We start from the raw sequence: 23,087 nt of genomic DNA on the forward strand, positions 1-23,087 counted from the left end.
TTTACATGTGAAAACTGCAGGAACTTCACACCGGCAGTAGGAAACAGACTGAGAAACCAGAGTAAAAGTTTCTCCAGCAACCCGTTCCCTTTTTGCTAGATGAACGAACGTCTCTCCACATGCTCAGTTCTGAGAGATAAGTGTGTGTGAAAGCCGTCCTTCACCTAGCTTGTTGGGTACACAAAGTTTCTTTTCAGTTGCAAACTCCACTCCATACATATATAAAGGTAGGTACTAGCTCCAACTCGGTTTTACAGTGAAAACTGCAGGAACTTCAATCCGGCACTAGGAAACAGACTGAGAAACCAGAGTAAAAGTTTCTCCTGCAACCCGTTCCCTTTGTGCTAGATGAACGAACGTCTCTCCACATGCTCAGTTCTGAGAGATATGTGGGTGTGAAAGTCATCCTTCACCTAGCTTGTTGGGAAAACAAAGTTTCTTTTCAGTTGCAAACTCCACTCCATACACATATATGGGGAGATACTAACTCCAACTCGGTTTTACAGTGAAATCTGCAGGAACTTCAAACTGGCACTAGGAAACAGACTGAGAAACAAGAGTAAATGTTACACCTGCAACCCGTTCCCTTTGTGCTAGATGAACGAACGTCTATCCACATGCTCAGTTCTGAGAGATAAGTGTGTGTGAAAGCCGTCCTTCACCTAGCTTCTATGGAACACAAAGTTTCTTTTCACTTGCAATCTCCAATCCATACATATATATGGGGAAGTACTTGCTCCAACTCGGTTTTACAGTGAAAACTGCAGGAACTTCAAACCGGCCGTAGGAAACAGACTGAGAAACCAGAGTAAAAGTTTCTGCTGCAACCCATTCCATTTGTGCTAGATGAACGAACGTCTCTCCAAATGCTCAGTTCTGAGATAAGTGTGTGTGAAAGCCGTCCTTCACCTAGCTTGTTGGGAACACAAAGTTTCTTTTCAGTTGCAAACTCCATTCCATACATATATATTGGTAGGTACTAGCTCCAACTCGGATTTACAGTAAAAACTGCAGGAACATCAAACCGGCACTAGGAAACAGAATGAGAAACCAGAGGAAAAGTTTCTCCTGCAACCCGTTCCCTTTGTGCTAGATGAACGAACGTCTCTCCACATGCTCAGTTCTGAGAGAAAAGTGGGTGTGAAAGCCGTCCTTCACCTAGCTTGTTGGGAACACAAAGTTTCTTTTCATTTGCACACTCCACTTCATACATATATATAGGTAGGTACTAGCTCCAACTCGGTTTTACAGTGAAAACTGCAGGAACTTCAATCCGGCACAAGGAAACAGACTGAGAAACCAGAGAAAAAGTTTCTCCTGCAACCCGTTCCCTTTGTGCTAGATGAACGAAATTCTCTACACATGCTCAGTTCTGAGAGATAATTGGGTGTGAAAGCCGTCCTTCACCTAGCTTGTTGGGAACACAAAGTATCTTTTCAGTTGCAAACTCCACTCCATACACATGTATGGGGAGGTACTAACTCCAACTCGGTTTTACAGTGAAAACTGCAGGAACTTCAAACCGGCACTAGGAAACAGACTGAGAAACCAGAGTAAAAGTTACTCCTGCAACCCGTTCCCTTTGTGCTAGATGAACGAACGCCTCTCCACATGCTCAGTTCTGAGATAAGTGTGTGTGAAAGCCGTCCTTCACCTAGCTTGTTGGGAACACAAAGATTGTTTTCAGTTGCAAACTCCTTTCCATACATATATATAGGTAGGTACTAGCTTCAACTCGGTTTTACATGAAAACTGCAGGAACATCAAACCGGCACTTGGAAACAGAATGCGAAACCAGAGTAAAAGTTTCTCCTGCAACCCGTTCCCTTTGTGCTAGATGAACGAACGTCTCTCCACATGCTGAGTTCTGAGAGATAAGTGTGTGTGAAAGCCGTTCTTCACCTAGGTTGTTGGGAACACAAAGTTTCTTTTTATTTGCAAACTCCACTCCATACATATATAAAGGTAGGTACTAGCTCCAACTCGGTTTTACAGTGAAAACTGCAGGAACTTCAAACCGGCAGTAGGAAACAGACTGAGAAACCAGAGTAAAAGTTTCGCCTTCAACCCGTTCCATTTGTGCTAAATGAACGAATGTCTCTCCACATGCTCAGTTCGGAGAGATAAGTGGTGTGAAAGCCATCCTTAACCTAACTTGTTGGGAACACAAAGTTTCTATTCAGTTGCAAACTCCACTCCATACACAGATATGGGGAGGTACTAGCTCCAACTCGGTTTTACTATGAAAACTGCAGGAACTTCAAACTGGCACTAGGAAACAGACTGAGAAACAAGAGTAAAAGTTACTCCTGCAACCCGTTCCCTTTGTGCTAGATGAACGAACGTCTATCCACATGTTCAGTTCTGAGAGATAATTGTGTGTGAAAGCCGTCCTTCACCTAGCTTGTTGGAACACAATGTTTCTTTTCAATTGCAAACTCCACTCTATACATATATATGGGGAGGTACTAGCTCCAACTTGGTTTTACAGTGAAAACTGTAGGAACTTCAAACCGGCAGTAGGAAACAGACTGAGAAACCAGAGAAAAAGTTTTTCCTGCAACCCGTTTCCTTTGTGCTAAATGAACGAACGTCTCTCCACATGCTCAGTTCTGAGAGATAAGTGTGTGTGAAAGCCGTCCTTCAACTAGCTCTTTGGGAACACAAAGTTCCTTTTCAGTTACAAACTCCACTCCATACATATATATAGGTAGGTACGATCTCCAACTTGGTTTTACAGTGAAAACTGCAGGAACTTCAAACCGGCAGTAGGAAACAGACTGAGAAACCAGAGTAAAAATTTCTCCAGCAACCCGTTCCTTTTGTGCTAGATGAACGAACGTCTCTCCACATGCTGAGTTCTGAGAGATAAGTGTGTGTGAAAGCCGTCCTTCACCTAGCTTGTTGGGAACACAAAGTTTCTTTTCAGTTGCAAACTCCACTCCATACATATATAAAGGTAGGTACTAGCTCCAACTCGGTTTTACAGTGAAAACTGCAGGAACTTCAATCCGGCACTAGGAAACAGACTGAGAAACCAGAGTAAAAGTTTCTCCTGCAACCTGTTCCCTTTGTGCTAGATGAACGAACGTCTCTCCACATGCTCAGTTCTGAGAGATATGTGGGTGTGAAAGTCATCCTTCACCTAGCTTGTTGGGAAAACAAAGTTTGTTTTCAGTTGAAAACTCCACTCCATACACATATTTGGGGAGATACTAACTCCAACTCGGTTTTACAGTGAAATCTGCATGAACTCAAACTGGCACTAGGAAACAGACTGAGAAACAAGAGTAAATGTTACCCCTGCAATCCGTTCCCTTTGTGCTAGATGAACGAACGTCTATCCACATGCTCAGTTCTGAGAAATAAGTGTGTGTGAAAGCCGTCCTTCACCTAGCTTCTATGGAACACAAAGTTTCTTTTCACTTGCAATCTCCAATCCATACATATATATGGGGAAGTACTTGCTCCAACTCGGTTTTACAGTGAAAACTGCAGGAACTTCAAACCGGCCGTAGGAAACAGACTGAGAAACTAGAGTAAAAGTTTCTCCTGCAACCCATTCCATTTGTGCTAGATGAACGAACGTCTCTCCACATGCTCAGTTCTGAGATAAGTGTGTGTGAAAGCCGTCCTTCAGCTAGCTTGTTGGGAACACAAAGTTTCTTTTCAGTTGCAAACTCCATTCCATACATATATATTGGTAGGGACTAGCTCCAACTCGGATTTACAGTAAAAACTGCAGGAACATCAAACTGGCACTAGGAAACAGAATGAGAAACCAGAGTAAAAGTTTCTCCTGCAACCCGTTCCCTTTGTGCTAGATGAACGAACGTCTCTCCACAAGCTCAGTTCTGAGAGATAAGTGGGTGTGAAAGCCGTCCTTCACCTAGCTTGTTGGGAACACAAAGTTTCTTTTCAATTTCAAACTCCACTCCATACATATATATGGGCAGGTACAATCTCCAACACGGTTTTACATGTGAAAACTGCAGGAACGTCAAACCGGCACTAGGAAACAGACTTAGAAACCAGAGTAAAAGTTTCTCTTGCAACCCGTTCCCTTTGTGCTAGATGAACGAACGTCTCTCCACATGCTCAGTTCTGAGAGATAAGTGTGTGTGAAAGCCGTCCTTCACCTAGCTTGTAGGGAACAGAAAGTTTCTTTTCATTTGCAAACTCCACTCCATACATATATAAAGGTAGGTACTAGCTCCAACTCGGTTTTACAGTGAAAACTGCAGGAACTTCAATCCGGTACTAGGAAACAGACTGAGAAACCAGAGTAAAAGTTTCACCTGCAACCCGTTCCCTTTGTGCTAGATGAACGAACGTCTCTCCACATGCTCTGTTCTGAGAGATAAGTGGGTGTGAAAGCCATCCTTCACCTAACTTGTTGGGAACACAAAGTTTCTTTTCAGTTGCAAACTCCACTCCATACACATATATTGGGAGGTACTAGCTCCAACTCGGTTTTACAGTGAAAACTGCAGGAACTTCAAACCGGCACTTGGAAACTGACTGAGAAACCAGAGAAATAGTTTCTCCTGCAAACCGTTCCCTTTGTGCTAGATGAACGAACGTCTCTCCACATGCTCAGTTCTGAGAGATAAGTGTGTGTGAAAGCCGTCCTTCACCTAGCTTGTTGGAACACAATGTTTCTTTTCAATTGCAAACTCCACTCTATACATATATATGGGGAGGTACAAGCTCCAACTTGGTTTTACAGTGAAAACTGTAGGAACTTCAAACCGGCAGTAGGAAACAGACTGAGAAACCAGAGAAAAAGTTTTTCCTGCAACCCGTTTCCTTTGTGCTAAATGAACGAACGTCTCTCCACATGCTCAGTTCTGAGAGATAAGTGTGTGTGAAAGCCGTCCTTCAACTAGCTCTTTGGGAACACAAAGTTCCTTTTCAGTTACAAACTCCACTCCATACATATATATAGGTAGGTACGATCTCCAACTTGGTTTTACAGTGAAAACTGCAGGAACTTCAAACCGGCAGTAGGAAACAGACTGAGAAACCAGAGTAAAAATTTCTCCAGCAACCCGTTCCTTTTGTGCTAGATGAACGAACGTCTCTCCACATGCTGAGTTCTGAGAGATAAGTGTGTGTGAAAGCCGTCCTTCACCTAGCTTGTTGGGAACACAAAGTTTCTTTTCAGTTGCAAACTCCACTCCATACATATATAAAGGTAGGTACTAGCTCCAACTCGGTTTTACAGTGAAAACTGCAGGAACTTCAATCCGGCACTAGGAAACAGACTGAGAAACCAGAGTAAAAGTTTCTCCTGCAACCTGTTCCCTTTGTGCTAGATGAACGAACGTCTCTCCACATGCTCAGTTCTGAGAGATATGTGGGTGTGAAAGTCATCCTTCACCTAGCTTGTTGGGAAAACAAAGTTTGTTTTCAGTTGCAAACTCCACTCCATACACATATTTGGGGAGATACTAACTCCAACTCGGTTTTACAGTGAAATCTGCAGGAACTTCAAACTGGCACTAGGAAACAGACTGAGAAACAAGAGTAAATGTTACCCCTGCAAACCGTTCCCTTTGTGCTAGATGAACGAACGTCTATCCACATGCTCAGTTCTGAGAAATAAGTGTGTGTGAAAGCCGCCCTTCACCTAGCTTCTATGGAACACAAAGTTTCTTTTCACTTGCAATCTCCAATCCATACATATATATGGGGAAGTACTTGCTCCAACTCGGTTTTACAGTGAAAACTGCAGGAACTTCAAACCGGCCGTAGGAAACAGACTGAGAAACTAGAGTAAAAGTTTCTCCTGCAACCCATTCCATTTGTGCTAGATGAACGAACGTCTCTCCACATGCTCAGTTCTGAGATAAGTGTGTGTGAAAGCCGTCCTTCACCTAGCTTGTTGGGAACACAAAGTTTCTTTTCAGTTGCAAACTCCATTCCATACATATATATTGGTAGGGACTAGCTCCAACTCGGATTTACAGTAAAAACTGCAGGAACATCAAACTGGCACTAGGAAACAGAATGAGAAACCAGAGTAAAAGTTTCTCCTGCAACCCGTTCCCTTTGTGCTAGATGAACGAACGTCTCTCCACAAGCTCAGTTCTGAGAGATAAGTGGGTGTGAAAGCCGTCCTTCACCTAGCTTGTTGGGAACACAAAGTTTCTTTTCACTTTCAAACTCCACTCCATACATATATATGGGCAGGTACAATCTCCAACACGGTTTTACATGTGAAAACTGCAGGAACGTCAAACCGGCACTAGGAAACAGACTGAGAAACCAGAGTAAAATTTTCTCTTGCAACCCGTTCCCTTTGTGCTAGATGAACGAACGTCTCTCCACATGCTCAGTTCTGAGAGATAAGTGTGTGTGAAAGCCGTCCTTCACCTAGCTTGTAGGGAACAGAAAGTTTCTTTTCATTTGCAAACTCCACTCCATACATATATAAAGGTAGGTACTAACTCCAACTCGGTTTTACAGTGAAAACTGCAGGAACTTCAATCCGGCACTAGGAAACAGACTGAGAAACCAGAGTAAAAGTTTCACCTGCAACCCGTTCCCTTTGTGCTAGATGAACGAACGTCTCTCCACATGCTCTGTTCTGAGAGATAAGTGGGTGTGAAAGCCATCCTTCACCTAACTTGTTGGGAACACAAAGTTTCTTTTCAGTTGCAAACTCCACTCCATACACATATATTGGGAGGTACTAGCTCCAACTCGGTTTTACAGTGAAAACTGCAGGAACTTCAAACCGGCACTTGGAAACTGACTGATAAACCAGAGAAATAGTTTCTCCTGCAAACCGTTCCCTTTGTGCTAGATGAACGAACGTCTCTCCACATGCTCAGTTCTGAGAGATAAGTGTGTGTGAAAGCCGTGCTTCACCTATCTTGATGGGAACACAAAGTTCCTTTTCAGTTGCAAACTCCACTCCATACATATATATGGGGAGGTAGAAGCTCCAACTCGGGTTTACAGTGAAAACTGCAGGAACTTCAAACCGGCACTTGGAAACAGACTGAGAAACCAGAGTAAAAGTTTCTCCTGCAAACCGTTCCCTTTGTGCTAGGTGAACGAACGTCTCTCCACATGCTCAGTTCTGAGAGATAAGTGTGTGTGAAAGCCGTGCTTCACCTAGCTTGTTGGGAACACAAAGTATCTTTTCAGTTACAAACTCCACTCTATATATATATATGGGGAGTTACGAGCTCCAACTCGGTTTTACATGTGAAAACTGCAGGAACTTCAAACCGGCAGTAGGAAACAGACTGAGAAACCAGAGTAAAAGTTTCTCCAGCAACCCGTTCCCTTTTTGCTAGATGAAAGAACGTCTCTCCACATGCTGAGTTCTGAGAGATAAGTGTGTGTGAAACCCGTCCTTCACCTAGCTTGTTGGGAACACAAAGTTTCTTTTCAGTTGCAAACTCCACTCCATACATATATAAAGGTAGGTACTAGCTCCAACTCGGTTTTACAGTGAAAACTGCAGGAACTTCAATCCGGCACTAGGAAACAGACTGAGAAACCAGAGTAAAAGTTTCTCCTGCAACCTGTTCCCTTTGTGCTAGATGAACGAACGTCTCTCCACATGCTCAGTTCTGAGAGATATGTGGGTGTGAAAGTCATCCTTCACCTAGCTTGTTGGGAAAACAAAGTTTCTTTTCAGTTGCAAACTCCACTCCATACACATATATGGGGAGATACTAACTCCAACTCGGTTTTACAGTGAAATCTGCAGGAACTTCAAGCTGGCACTAGGAAACAGACTGAGAAACAAGAGTAAATGTTACTCCTGCAACCCGTTCCCTTTGTGCTAGATGAACGAACGTCTATCCACATGCTCAGTTCTGAGAGAGAAGTGTGTGTGTAAGCCGTCCTTCACCTAGCTTCTATGGAACACAAAGTTTCTTTTCACTTGCAATCTCCAATCCATACATATATATGGGGAAGTACTTGCTCCAACTCGGTTTTACAGTGAAAACTGCAGGAAATTCAAACCGGCCGTAGGAAACAGACTGAGAATCCAGAGTAAAAGTTTCTACTGCAACCCATTCCATTTGTGCTAGATGAACGAACGTCTCTCCAAATGCTCAGTTCTGAGATAAGTGTGTGTGAAAGCCGTCCTTCACCTAGCTTGTTGGGAACACAAAGTTTCTTTTCAGTTGCAAACTCCATTCCATACATATATATTGGTAGGTACTAGCTCCAACTCGGTTTTACAGTAAAAACTGCAGGAACATCAAACCGGCACTAGGAAACAGAATGAGAAACCAGAGAAAAAGTTTCTCCTGCAACCCGTTCCCTTTGTGCTAGATGAACGAACGTCTCTCCACATGCTCAGTTCTGAGAGATAAGTGGGTGTGAAAGCCGTCCTTCACCTAGCTTGTTGGGAACACAAAGTTTCTTTTCACTTTCAAACTCCACTCCATACATATATATGGGCAGGTACAATCTCCAACACGGTTTTACATGTGAAAACTGCAGGAACGTCAAACCGGCACTAGGAAACAGACTGAGAAACCAGAGTAAAAGTTTCTCCTGCAACCCGTTCCCTTTGTGCTAGATGAACGAACGTCTCTCCACATGCTCAGTTCTGAGAGATAAGTGTGTGTGAAAGCCGTCCTTCACCTAGCTTGTAGGGAACACAAAGTTTCTTTTCATTTGCAAACTCCACTCCATACATATATAAAGGTAGGTACTAGCTCCAACTCGGTTTTACAGCGAAAACTGCAGGAACTTCAATCCGGCACTAGGAAACAGACTGAGAAACCAGAGTAAAAGTTTCTCCTGCAACCCGTTCCCTTTGTGCTAGATGAACGAACGTCTCTCCACATGCTGAGTTCTGAGAGATAAGTGGGTGTGAAAGCCGTGCTTCAACTAGCTTGTTGGGAACACAAAGTTTCTTTTCAGTTGCAAATTCCATTCCATACATATATATAGGTAGGTACTAGCTCCAACTCGGTTTTACAGTGAAAACAGCAGGAACATCAAACCCGCACTAGGAAACATAATGAGAAACCAGAGTAAAAGATTCTCCGGCCTCCCGTTCCCTTTGTGCTAGATGAACGAACGTCTCTCCACATGCTCAGTTCTGAGAGATAAGTGGGTGTGAAAGCCGTCCTTCACCTAGCTTGTTGGGAACACAAAGTTTCTTTTCACTTGCAAACTCCTCTCCATACATATATATCGGCAGGTACTAGCTCCAACTCGGTTTTACAGTGAAAACTGCAGGAACTTCAAACCGGCAGTAGGAAACAGACTGAGAAACCAGAGTAAAAGTTCCTCCTGCACCCGTTCCCTTTTTTTGCTAGACGAACGAACGTCTCTCCACATGCTCAGTTCTGAGAGATAAGTGGGTGTGAAAGCCGTCCTTCACCTAGCTTGTTGGGAACACAAAGTTTCTTTTCACTTGCAAACTCCACTCCATACATATATATGGGCAGGTACAATCTCCAACACGGTTTTACATGTGAAAACTGCAGGAACGTCAAACCGGCACTAGGAAACAGACTGAGAAAGCAAAGTAAAAGTTTCTCCTGCAACCCGTTCCCTTTGTGCTAGATGAACGAACGTCTCTCCACTTGCTGAGTTCTGAGAGATATGTGTGTGAAAGCCGTCCTTCACCTAGCTTGTTGGGAACACAAAGTTTCTTTTCAGTTGCAAACTCCACTCCATACATATATATAGGTAGGTACTAGCTCCAACTCGGTTTTACAGTGAAAACTGCAGGAACTTCAATCCGGCACTAGGAAACAGACTGAGAAACCAGAGAAAAAGTTTCTCCTGCAACTCGTTCCCTTTGTGCTAGATGAACGAACATCTCTCCACATGCTCAGTTCTGAGAGATAATTGGGTGTGAAAGCCGTCCTTCACCTAGCTTGTTGGAACACAATGTTTCTTTTCACTTGCAAACTCCACTCTATACATATATATGGGGAGGTACTAGCTCCAACTTGGTTTTACAGTGAAAACTGCAGGAACTTCAAACCGGCAGTAGGAAACAGACTGAGAAACCAGAGAAAAAGTTTTTCCTGCAACCCATTCCCTTGGTGCTAGATGAACGAACGTCTATACACATGCTCAGTTCTGAGAGATAAGTGTGTGTGAAAGCGGTCCTTCACCTAGCTTCTATGGAACACAAAGTTTCTTTTCAGTTGCAATCTCCAATCCATACATATATAAGGGGAGGTACTTGCTCCAACTCGGTTTTACAGTGAAAACTGCAGGAACTTCAAACCGGCACTAGGAAACAGACAGAGAAACCAGAGTAAAAGTTTCTCCTGCAACACGTTCCATTTGTGCTAGATGAACGAACATCTCTCCACATGATCAGTTCTGAGATAAGTGTGTGTGAATGCCGTCCTACACCTAGCTTGTTGGGAACACAAAGTATCTTTTCAGTTACAAACTCCACTCCATATATATATATGGGGAGTTACGAGCTCCAACTCGGTTTTACATGTGAAAACTGCAGGAACTTCACACCGGCAGTAGGAAACAGACTGAGAAACCAGAGTAAAAGTTTCTCCAGCAACCCGTTCCCTTTTTGCTAGAGGAACGAACGTCTCTCCACATGCTGAGTTCTGAGAGATAAGTGTGTGTGAAAGCCGTCCTTCACCTAGCTTGTTGGGTACACAAAGTTTCTTTTCAGTTGCAAACTCCACTCCATACATATATAAAGGTAGGTACTAGCTCCAACTCGGTTTTACAGTGAAAACTGCAGGAACTTCAATCCGGCACTAGGAAACAGACTGAGAAACCAGAGTAAAAGTTTCTCCTGCAACCTGTTCCCTTTGTGCTAGATGAACGAACGTCTCACCACATGCTCAGTACTGAGAGATATGTGGGTGTGAAAGTCATCCTTCACCTAGCTTGTTGGGAAAACAAAGTTTCTTTTCAGTTGCAAACTCCACTCCATACACATATATGGGGAGATACTATCTCCAACTCGATTTTACAGTGAAATCTGCAGGAACTTCAAACTGGCACTAGGAAACAGACTGAGAAACAAGAGTAAATGTTACTCCTGCAACCCGTTCCTTTTGTGCTAGATGAACGAACGTCTATCCACATGCTCAGTTCTGAGAGATAAGTGTGTGTGAAAGCCGTCCTTCACCTAGCTTCTATGGAACACAAAGTTTCTTTTCACTTGCAATCTCCAATCCATACATATATATGGGGAAGTACTTGCTCCAACACGGTTTTACTGTGAAAACTGCAGGAACTTCAAACCGGCCGTAGGAAACAGACTGAGAAACCAGAGTAAAAGTTTCTCCTGCAACCCATTCCATTTGTGCTAGATGAACGAACGTCTCTCCAAATGCTCAGTTCTGAGATAAGTGTGTGTGAAAGCCGTCCTTCCCCTAGCTTGTAGGGAACACAAAGTTTCTTTTCATTTGCAAACTCCACTCCATACATATATAAAGGTAGGTACTAGCTCCAACTCGGTTTTACAGTGAAAACTGCAGGAACTTCAATTCGGCACTAGGAAACAGACTGAGAAACCAGAGTAAAAGTTTCTCCTGCAACCCGTTCCCTTTGTGCTAGATGAACGAACGTCTCTCCACATGCTCAGTTCTGAGAGATAAGTGGGTGTGAAAGCCATCCTTCACCTAGCTTGTTGGGAACACAAAGTTTCTTTTCAGTTGCAAATTCCATTCCATACATATATATAGGTAGGTACTAGCTCCAACTCGGTTTTACAGTGAAAAGAGCAGGAACATCAAAACCGCACTAGGAAACATAATGAGAAACCAGAGTAAAAGTTTCTCCGGCCTCCCGTTCCCTTTGTGCTAGATGAACGAACGTCTCTCCACATGCTCAGTTCTGAGAGATAAGTGGGTGTGAAAGCCGTCCTTCACCTAGCTTGTTGGGAACACAAAGTTTCTTTTCACTTGCAAACTCCTCTCCATACATATATATCGGCAGGTACTAGCTCCAACTCAGTTTTACAGTGAAAACTGCAGGAACTTCAAACCGGCAGTAGGAAACAGACTGAGAAACCAGAGTAAAAGTTCCTCCTGCACCCGTTCCCTTTTTTTGCTAGACGAACGAACGTCTCTCCACATGCTCAGTTCTGAGAGATAAGTGGGTGTGAAAGCCGTCCTTCACCTAGCTTGTTGGGAACACAAAGTTTCTTTTCACTTGCAAACTCCACTCCATACATATATATGGGCAGGTACAATCTCCAACACGGTTTTACATGTGAAAACTGCAGGAACGTCAAACCGGCACTAGGAAACATACTGAGAAAGCAAAGTAAAAGTTTCTCCTGCAACCCGTTCACTTTGTGCTAGATGAACGAACGTCTCTCCACATGCTGAGTTCTGAGAGATAAGTGTGTGAAAGCCGTCCTTCACCTAGCTTGTTGGGAACACAAAGTTTCTTTTCAGTTGCAAACTCCACTCCATACATATATATAGGTTGGTACTAGCTCCAACTCGGTTTTACAGTGAAAACTGCAGGAACTTCAATCCGGCACTAGGAAACAGACTGAGAAACCAGAGAAAAAGTTTCTCCTGCAACTCGTTCCCTTTGTGCTAGATGAACGAACATCTCTCCACATGCTCAGTTCTGAGAGATAATTGGGTGTGAAAGCCGTCCTTCACCTAGCTTGTTGGAACACAATGTTTCTTTTCACTTGCAAACTCCACTCTATACATATATATGGGGAGGTACTAGCTCCAACTTGGTTTTACAGTGAAAACTGCAGGAACTTCAAACCGGCAGTAGGAAACAGACTGAGAAACCAGAGAAAAAGTTTTTCCTGCAACCCGTTCCCTTGGTGCTAGATGAACGAACGTCTATCCACATGCTCAGTTCTGAGAGATAAGTGTGTGTGAAAGCCGTCCTTCACCTAGCTTCTATGGAACACAAAGTTTCTTTTAAGTTGCAATCTCCAATCCATACATATATAAGGGGAGGTACTTGCTCCAACTCGGTTTTACAGTGAAAACTGCAGGAACTTCAAACCGGCACTAGGAAACAGACAGAGAAACCAGAGTAAAAGTTTCTCCTGCAACCCATTCCATTTGTGCTAGATGAACGAACGTCTCTCCAAATGCTCAGTTCTGAGATAAGTGTGTGTGAATGCCGTCCTTCACCTAGCTTGTTGGGAACACAAAGTATCTTTTCAGTTACAAACTCCACTCCATATATATATATGGGGAGTTACGAGCTCCAACTCGGTTTTACATGTGAAAACTGCAGGAACTTCACACCGGCAGTAGGAAACAGACTGAGAAACCAGAGTAAAAGTTTCTCCAGCAACCCGTTCCCTTTTTGCTAGAGGAACGAACGTCTCTCCACATGCTGAGTTCTGAGAGATAATTGTGTGTGAAAGCCGTCCTTCACCTAGCTTGTTGGGTACACAAAGTTTCTTTTCAGTTGCAACTCCACTCCATACATATATAAAGGTAGGTACTAGCTCCAACTCGGTTTTACAGTGAAAACTGCAGGAACTTCAATCCGGCACTAGGAAACAGACTGAGAAACCAGAGTAAAAGTTTCTCCTGCAACCTGTTCCCTTTGTGCTAGATGAACGAACGTCTCTCCACATGCTCAGTTCTGAGAGATATGTGGGTGTGAAAGTCATCCTTCGCCTAGCTTGTTGGGAAAACAAAGTTTCTTTTCAGTTGCAAACTCCACTCCATACACATATATGGGGAGATACTAACTCCAACTCGGTTTTACAGTGAAATCTGCAGGAACTTCAAACTGGCACTAGGAAACAGACTGAGAAACAAGAGTGAATATTACTCCTGCAACCCGTTCCCTTTGTGCTAGATGAACGAACGTCTATCCACATGCTCAGTTCTGAGAGATAAGTGTGTGTGAAAGCCGTCCTTCACCTAGCTTCTATGGAACACAAAGTTTCTTTTCACTTGCAATCTCCAATCCATACATATATATGGGGAAGTACTTGCTCCAACTCGTTTTTACAGTGAATACTGCAGGAACTTCAAACCGGCCGTAGGAAACAGACTGAGAAACCAGAGTAAAAGTTTCTCCTGCAACCCATTCCATTTGTGCTAGATGAACGAACGTCTCTCCAAATGCTCAGTTCTGAGATAAGTGTGTGTGAAAGCCGTCCTTCACCTAGCTTGTTGGGAACACAAAGTTTCTTTTCAGTTGCAAACTCCATTCCATACATATATATTGGTAGGTACTAGCTCCAACTCGGATTTACAGTAAAAACTGCAGGAACATCAAACCGGCACTAGGAAACAGAATGAGAAACCAGAGAAAAAGTTTCTCCTGCAACCCGTTCCCTTTGTGCTAGATGAACGAACGTCTCTCCACATGCTCAGTTCTGAGAGATAAGTGGGTGTGAAAGCCGTCCTTCACCTAGCTTGTTGGGAACACAAAGTTTCTTTTCACTTTCAAACTCCACTCCATACATATATATGGGCAGGTACATACTAAAACACGGTTTTACATGTGAAAACTGCAGGAACGTCAAACCGGCACTAGGAAACAGACTGAGAAACCAGAGTAAAAGTTTCTCCTGCAACCCGTTCCCTTTGTGCTAGATGAACGAACGTCTCTCCACATGCTCAATTCTGAGAGATAAGTGTGTGAAAGCCGTCCTTCACCTAGCTTGTAGGGAACACAAAGTTTCTTTTCATTTGCAAAATCCACTCCATACATATATAAAGGTAGGTACTAGCTCCAACTCGGTTTTACAGTGAAAACTGCAGGAACTTCAATCCGGCACTAGGAAACAGACTGAGAAACCAGAGTAAAAGTTTCTCCTGCAACCCGTTCCCTTTGTGCTAGATGAACGAACGTCTCTCCACATGCTCAGTTCTGAGAGATAAGTGGGTGTGAAAGCCATCCTTCACCTAGCTTGTTGGGAACACAAAGTTTCTTTTCAGTTGCAAATTCCATTCCATACATATATATAGGTAGGTACTAGCTCCAACTCGGTTTTACAGTGAAAACAGCAGGAACATCAAACCCGCACTAGGAAACATAATGAGAAACCAGAGTAAAAGTTTCTCCGGCCTCCCGTTCCCTTTGTGCTAGATGAACGAACGTCTCTCCACATGCTCAGTTCTGAGAGATAAGTGGGTGTGAAAGCCGTCCTTCACCTAGCTTGTTGGGAACACAAAGTTTCTTTTCACTTGCAAACTCCTCTCCATACATATATATCGGCAGGTACTAGCTCCAACTCAGTTTTACAGTGAAAACTGCAGGAACTGCAAACCGGCAGTAGGAAACAGACTGAGAAACCAGAGTAAAAGTTCCTCCTGCACCCGTTCCCTTTTTTTGCTAGACGAACGAACGTCTCTCCACATGCTCAGTTCTGAGAGATAAGTGGGTGTGAAAGCCGTCCTTCACCTAGCTTGTTGGGAACACAAAGTTTCTTTTCACTTGCAAACTCCACTCCATACATATATATGGGCAGGTACAATCTCCAACACGGTTTTACATGTGAAAACTGCAGGAACGTCAAACCGGCACTAGGAAACAGACTGAGAAAGCAAAGTAAAAGTTTCTCCTGCAACCCGTTCCCTTTGTGCTAGATGAACGAACGTCTCTCCACATGCTGAGTTCTGAGAGATAATTGTGTGAAAGCCGTCCTTCACCTAGCTTGTTGGGAACACAAAGTTTCTTTTCAGTTGCAAACTCCACTCCATACATATATATAGGTTGGTACTAGCTCCAACTCGGTTTTACAGTGAAAACTGCAGGAACTTCAATCCGGCACTAGGAAACAGACTGAGAAACCAGAGTAAAAGTTTCTCCTGCAACTCGTTCCCTTTGTGCTAGATGAACGAACATCTCTCCACATGCTCAGTTCTGAGAGATAATTGGGTGTGAAAGCCGTCCTTCACCTAGCTTGTTGGAACACAATGTTTCTTTTCACTTGCAAACTCCACTCTATACATATATATGGGGAGGTACTAGCTCCAACTTGGTTTTACAGTGAAAACTGCAGGAACTTCAAACCGGCAGTAGGAAACAGACTGAGAAACCAGAGAAAAAGTTTTTCCTGCATCCCGTTCCCTTGGTGCTAGATGAACGAACGTCTATCCACATGCTCAGTTCTGAGAGATAAGTGTGTGTGAAAGCCGTCCTTCACCTAGCTTCTATGGAACACAAAGTTTCTTTTAAGTTGCAATCTCCAATCCATACATATATAAGGGGAGGTACTTGCTCCAACTCGGTTTTACAGTGAAAACTGCAGGAACTTCAAACCGGCACTAGGAAACAGACAGAGAAACCAGAGTAAAAGTTTCTCCTGCAACACGTTCCATTTGTGCTAGATGAACGAACATCTCTCCACATGATCAGTTCTGAGATAAGTGTGTGTGAATGCCGTCCTTCACCTAGCTTGTTGGGAACACAAAGTATCTTTTCAGTTACAAACTCCACTCCATATATATATATGGGGAGTTACGAGCTCCAACTCGGTTTTACATGTGAAAACTGCAGGAACTTCACACCGGCAGTAGGAAACAGACTGAGAAACCAGAGTAAAAGTTTCTCCAGCAACCCGTTCCCTTTTTGCTAGAGGAACGAACGTCTCTCCACATGCTGAGTTCTGAGAGATAAGTGTGTGTGAAAGCCGTCCTTCACCTAGCTTGTTGGGTACACAAAGTTTCTTTTCAGTTGCAAACTCCACTCCATACATATATAATGGTAGGTACTAGCTCCAACTCGGTTTTACAGTGAAAACTGCAGGAACTTCAATCCGGCACTAGGAAACAGACTGAGAAACCAGAGTAAAAGTTTCTCCTGCAACCTGTTCCCTTTGTGCTAGATGAACGAACGTCTCTCCACATGCTCAGTTCTGAGAGATATGTGGGTGTGAAAGTCATCCTTCACCTAGCTTCTATGGAACACAAAGTTTCTTTTCACTTGCAATCTCCAATCCATACACATATATGGGGAAGTACTTGCTCCAACTCGGTTTTACAGTGAAATCTGCAGGAACTTCAAACTGGCACTAGGAAACAGACTGAGAAACAAGAGTAAATATTACTCCTGCAACCCGTTCCCTTTGTGCTAGATGAACGAACGTCTATCCACATGCTCAGTTCTGAGATAAGTGTGTGTGAAAGCCGTCCTTCAACTAGCTTCTATGGAACACAAAGTTTCTTTTCACTTGCAATCTCCAATCCATACATATATATAGGTAGGTGCAAGCTCCAACTCGTTTTTACAGTGAAAACTGAAGGAACTTCAAACCGGCCGTAGGAAACAGACTGAGAAACCAGAGTAATAGTTTCTCCTGCAACCCGTTCCATTTGTGCTAGATGAACGAACGTCTCTCCAAATGCTCAGTTCTGAGAGATAATTGGGTGTGAAAGCCGTCCTTCACCTAGCTTGTTGGAACACAATGTTTCTTTTCAGTTGCAAACTCCACTCCATACATATATATGGGTAGGTGCAAGCTCCAACTCGGTTTTACAGTGAAAACTGCAGGAACTTCAAACCGGCAGTAGGAAACAGACTGAGAAACCAGAGAAAAAGTTTCTCCTGCAACCCGTTCCCTTGGTGCTAGATGAACGAACGTCTCTCCAAATGCTCAGTTCTGAGAGATAAGTGTGTGTGAAAGCCGTCCTTCACCTAGCTTCTATGGAACACAAAGTTTCTTTTAAGTTGCAATCTCCAATCCATACATATATAAGGGGAGGTACTTGCTCCAACTCGGTTTTACAGTGAAAACTGCAGGAACTTCAAACCGGCACTAGGAAACAGACAGAGAAACCAGAGTAAAAGTTTCTCCTGCAACACGTTCCATTTGTGCTAGATGAACGAACATCTCTCCACATGATCAGTTCTGAGATAAGTGTGTGTGAATGCCGTCCTTCACCTAGCTTGTTGGGAACACAAAGTATCTTTTCAGTTACAAACTCCACTCCATATATATATATGGGGAGTTACGAGCTCCAACTCGGTTTTACATGTGAAAACTGCAGGAACTTCACACCGGCAGTAGGAAACAGACTGAGAAACCAGAGTAAAAGTTTCTCCAGCAACCCGTTCCCTTTTTGCTAGAGGAACGAACGTCTCTCCACATGCTGAGTTCTGAGAGATAAGTGTGTGTGAAAGCCGTCCTTCACCTAGCTTGTTGGGTACACAAAGTTTCTTTTCAGTTGCAAACTCCACTCCATACATATATAAAGGTAGGTACTAGCTCCAACTCGGTTTTACAGTGAAAACTGCAGGAACTTCAATCCGGCACTAGGAAACAGACTGAGAAACCAGAGTAAAAGTTTCTCCTGCAACCTGTTCCCTTTGTGCTAGATGAACGAACGTCTCTCCACATGCTCAGTTCTGAGAGATATGTGGGTGTGAAAGTCATCCTTCACCTAGCTTGTTGGGAAAACAAAGTTTCTTTTCAGTTGCAAACTCCACTCCATACACATATATGGGGAGATACTAACTCCAACTCGGTTTTACAGTGAAATCTGCAGGAACTTCAAACTGGCACTAGGAAACAGACTGAGAAACAAGAGTAAATATTACTCCTGCAACCCGTTCCCTTTGTGATAGATGAACGAACGTCTATCCACATGCTCAGTTCTGAGAGATAAGTGTGTGTGAAAGCCGTCCTTCACCTAGCTTCTATGGAACACAAAGTTTCTTTTCACTTGCAATCTCCAATCCATACATATATATGGGGAAGTACTTGCTCCAACTCGTTTTTACAGTGAAAACTGCAGGAACTTCAAACCGGCCGTAGGAAACAGACTGAGAAACCAGAGTAAAAGTTTCTCCTGCAACCCATTCCATTTGTGCTAGATGAACGAACGTCTCTCCAAATGCTCAGTTCTGAGATAAGTGTGTGTGAAAGTCGTCCTTCACCTAGCTTGTTGGGAACACAAAGTTTCTTTTCAGTTGCAAACTCCATTCCATACATATATATTGGTAGGTACTAGCTCCAACTCGGATTTACAGTAAAAACTGCAGGAACATCAAACCGGCACTAGGAAACAGAATGAGAAACCAGAGAAAAAGTTTCTCCTGCAACCCGTTCCCTTTGTGCTAGATGAACGAACGTCTCTCCACATGCTCAGTTCTGAGAGATAAGTGGGTGTGAAAGCCGTCCTTCACCTAGCTTGTTGGGAACACAAAGTTTCTTTTCACTTGCAAACTCCTCTCCATACATATATATCGGCAGGTACTAGCTCCAACTCAGTTTTACAGTGAAAACTGCAGGAACTTCAAACCGGCAATAGGAAACACACTGAGAAACCAGAGTAAAAGTTCCTCCTGCACCCGTTCCCTTTTTTTGCTAGACGAACGAACGTCTCTCCACATGCTCAGTTCTGAGAGATAAGTGGGTGTGAAAGCCGTCCTTCACCTAGCTTGTTGGGAACACAAAGTTTCTTTTCACTTGCAAACTCCACTCCATACATATATATGGGCAGGTACAATCTCCAACACGGTTTTACATGTGAAAACTGCAGGAACGTCAAACCGGCACTAGGAAACAGACTGAGAAAGCAAAGTAAAAGTTTCTCCTGCAACCCGTTCCCTTTGTGCTAGATGAACGAACGTCTCTCCACATGCTGAGTTCTGAGAGATAAGTGTGTGAAAGCCGTCCTTCACCTAGCTTGTTGGGAACACAAAGTTTCTTTTCAGTTGCAAACTCCACTCCATACATATATATAGGTTGGTACTAGCTCCAACTCGGTTTTACAGTGAAAACTGCAGGAACTTCAATCCGGCACTAGGAAACAGACTGAGAAACCAGAGAAAAAGTTTCTCCTGCAACTCGTTCCCTTTGTGCTAGATGAACGAACATCTCTCCACATGCTCAGTTCTGAGAGATAATTGGGTGTGAAAGCCGTCCTTCACCTAGCTTGTTGGAACACAATGTTTCTTTTCACTTGCAAACTCCACTCTATACATATATATGGGGAGGTACTAGCTCCAACTTGGTTTTACAGTGAAAACTGCAGGAACTTCAAACCGGCAGTAGGAAACAGACTGAGAAACCAGAGAAAAAGTTTTTCCTGCAACCCGTTCCCTTGGTGCTACATGAACGAACGTCTATCCACATGCTCAGTTCTGAGAGATAAGTGTGTGTGAAAGCCGTCCTTCACCTAGCTTCTATGGAACACAAAGTTTCTTTTCAGTTGCAATCTCCAATCCATACATATATAAGGGGAGGTACATGCTCCAACTCGGTTTTACAGTGAAAACTGCAGGAACTTCAAACCGGCACTAGGAAACAGACAGAGAAACCAGAGTAAAAGTTTCTCCTGCAACACGTTCCATTTGTGCTAGATGAACGAACATCTCTCCACATGATCAGTTCTGAGATAAGTGTGTGTGAATGCCGTCCTTCACCTAGCTTGTTGGGAACACAAAGTATCTTTTCAGTTACAAACTCCACTCCATATATATATATGGGGAGTTACGAGCTCCAACTCGGTTTTACATGTGAAAACTGCAGGAACTTCACACCGGCAGTAGGAAACAGACTGAGAAACCAGAGTAAAACTTTCTCCAGCAACCCGTTCCCTTTTTGCTAGATGAACGAACGTCTCTCCACATGCTGAGTTCTGAGAGATAAGTGTGTGTGAAAGCCGTCCTTCACCTAGTTGTTGGGTACACAAAGTTTCTTTTCAGTTGCAAACTCCACTCCATACATATATAAAGGTAGGTACTAGCTCCAACTCGGTTTTACAGTGAAAACTGCAGGAACTTCAATCCGGCACTAGGAAACAGACTGAGAAACCAGAGTAAAAGTTTCTCCTGCAACCTGTTCCCTTTGTGCTAGATGAACGAACGTCTCTCCACATGCTCAGTTCTGAGAGATATGTGGGTGTGAAAGTCATCCTTCACTTAGCTTGTTGGGAAAACAAAGTTTCTTTTCAGTTGCAAACTCCACTCCATACACATATATGGGGAGATACTAACTCCAACTCGGTTTTCCAGTGAAATCTGCAGGAACTTCAAACTGGCACTAGGAAACAGACTGAGAAACAGGAGTAAATGTTACTCCTGCAACCCGTTCCCTTTGTGCTAGATGAACGAACGTCTATCCACATGCTCAGTTCTGAGAGATAAGTGTGTGTGAAAGCCGTCCTTCACCTAGCTTCTATGGAACACAAAGTTTCTTTTCACTTGCAATCTCCAATCCATACATATATATGGCGAAGTACTTGCCCCAACTCGGTTTTACAGTGAAAACTGCAGGAACTTCAAACCGGCCGTAGGAAACAGACTGAGAAACCAGAGTAAAAGTTTCTCCTGCAACCCATTCCATTTGTGCTAGATGAACGAACGTCTCTCCAAATGCTCAGTTCTGAGATAAGTGTGTGTGAAAGCCGTCCTTCACCTAGCTTGTTGGGAACACAAAGTTTCTTTTCAGTTGCAAACTCCATTCCATACATACATATTGGTAGGTACTAGCTCCAACTCGGATTTACAGTAAAAACTGCAGGAACATCATACCGGCACTAGGAAACAGACTGAGAAACCAGAGTAAAAGTTTCTCCTGCAACCCGTTCCCTTTGTGCTAGATGAACGAACGTCTCTCCACATGCTCAATTCTGAGAGATAAGTGTGTGTGAAAGCCGTCCTTCAACTAGCTTGTAGGGAACAGAAAGTTTCTTTTCATTTGCAAACTCCACTCCATACATATATAAAGGTAGGTACTAGCTCCAACTCGGTTTTACAGTGAAAACTGCAGGAACTTCAATCCGGCACTAGGAAACAGACTGAGAAACCAGAGTAAAAGTTTCTCCTGCAACCCGTTCCCTTTTTGCTAGATGAACGAACGTCTCTCCACATGCTCAGTTCTGAGATAAGTGGGTGTGAAAGCCATCCTTCACCTAGCTTGTTGGGAACACAAAGTTTCTTTTCAGTTGCAAACTCCACTCCATACATATATAAAGGTAGGTACTAGCTCCAACTCGGTTTTACAGTGAAAACTGCAGGAACTTCAAACCGGCACTAGGAAACAGACTGAGAAACAAGAGTAAAAGTTACCCCTGCAACCCGTTCCCTTTGTGCTAGATGAACGAACGTCTATCCACATGCTCAGTTCTGAGAGATAAGTGTGTGTGAAAGCCGTCCTTCACCTAGCTTGTTGGAACACAATGTTTCTTTTCAATTGCAAACTCCACTCTATACATATATATGGGGAGGTACTAGCTCCAACTTGGTTTTACAGTGAAAACTGCAGAAACTTCAAACCGGCAGTAGGAAACAGACTGAGAAACCAGAGAAAAAGTTTTTCCTGCAACCCGTTTCCTTTGTGCTAGATGAACGAACGTCTCTCCACATGCTCAGTTCTGAGAGATAAGTGTGTGTGAAAGCCGTCCTTCAACTAGCTCTTTGGGAACACAAAGTTCCTTTTCAGTTACAAACTCCACTCCATACATATATATGGGCAGGTACAATCTCCAACACGGTTTTACATGTGAAAACTGCAGGAACGTCAAACCGGCACTAGGAAACAGACTGAGAAACCAGAGTAAAAATTTCTCCTGCAACCCGTTCCCTTTGTGCTAGATGAACGAACGTCTCTCCACATGCTCAGTTCTGAGAGATAAGTGTGTGTGAAAGCCGTCCTTCACCTAGCTTGTAGGGAACACAAAGTTTCTTTTCATTTGCAAACTCCACTCCATACATATATAAAGGTAGGTACTAGCTCCAACTCGGTTTTACAGTGAAAACTGCAGGAAGTTCAATCCGGCACTAGGAAACAGACTGAGAAACCAGAGTAAAAGTTTCCCCTGCAACCCGTTCCCTTTGTGCTAGATGAACGAACGTCTCTCCACATGCTCAGTTCTGAGAGATAAGTGGGTGTGAAAGCCATCCTTCACCTAGCTTGTTGGGAACACAAAGTTTCTTTTCAGTTGCAAACTCCACTCCATACATATATAAAGGTAGGTACTAGCTCCAACTCGATTTTACAGTGAAAACTGCAGGAACTTCAATCCGGCACTAGGAAACAGACTGAGAAACCAGAGTAAAAGTTTCTCCTGCAACCCGTTCCCTTTGTGCTAGATGAACGAACGTCTATCCACATGTTCAGTTCTGAGAGATAAGTGTGTGTGAAAGCCGTCCTTCACCTAGCTTGTTGGAACACAATGTTTCTTTTCACTTGGAAACTCCACTCTATA

Source organism: Camelus bactrianus, chromosome 24 (assembly GCF_048773025.1).
Source record: "Camelus bactrianus isolate YW-2024 breed Bactrian camel chromosome 24, ASM4877302v1, whole genome shotgun sequence".
In the NCBI taxonomy this organism is placed as follows: Eukaryota; Metazoa; Chordata; class Mammalia; order Artiodactyla; family Camelidae; genus Camelus; species Camelus bactrianus.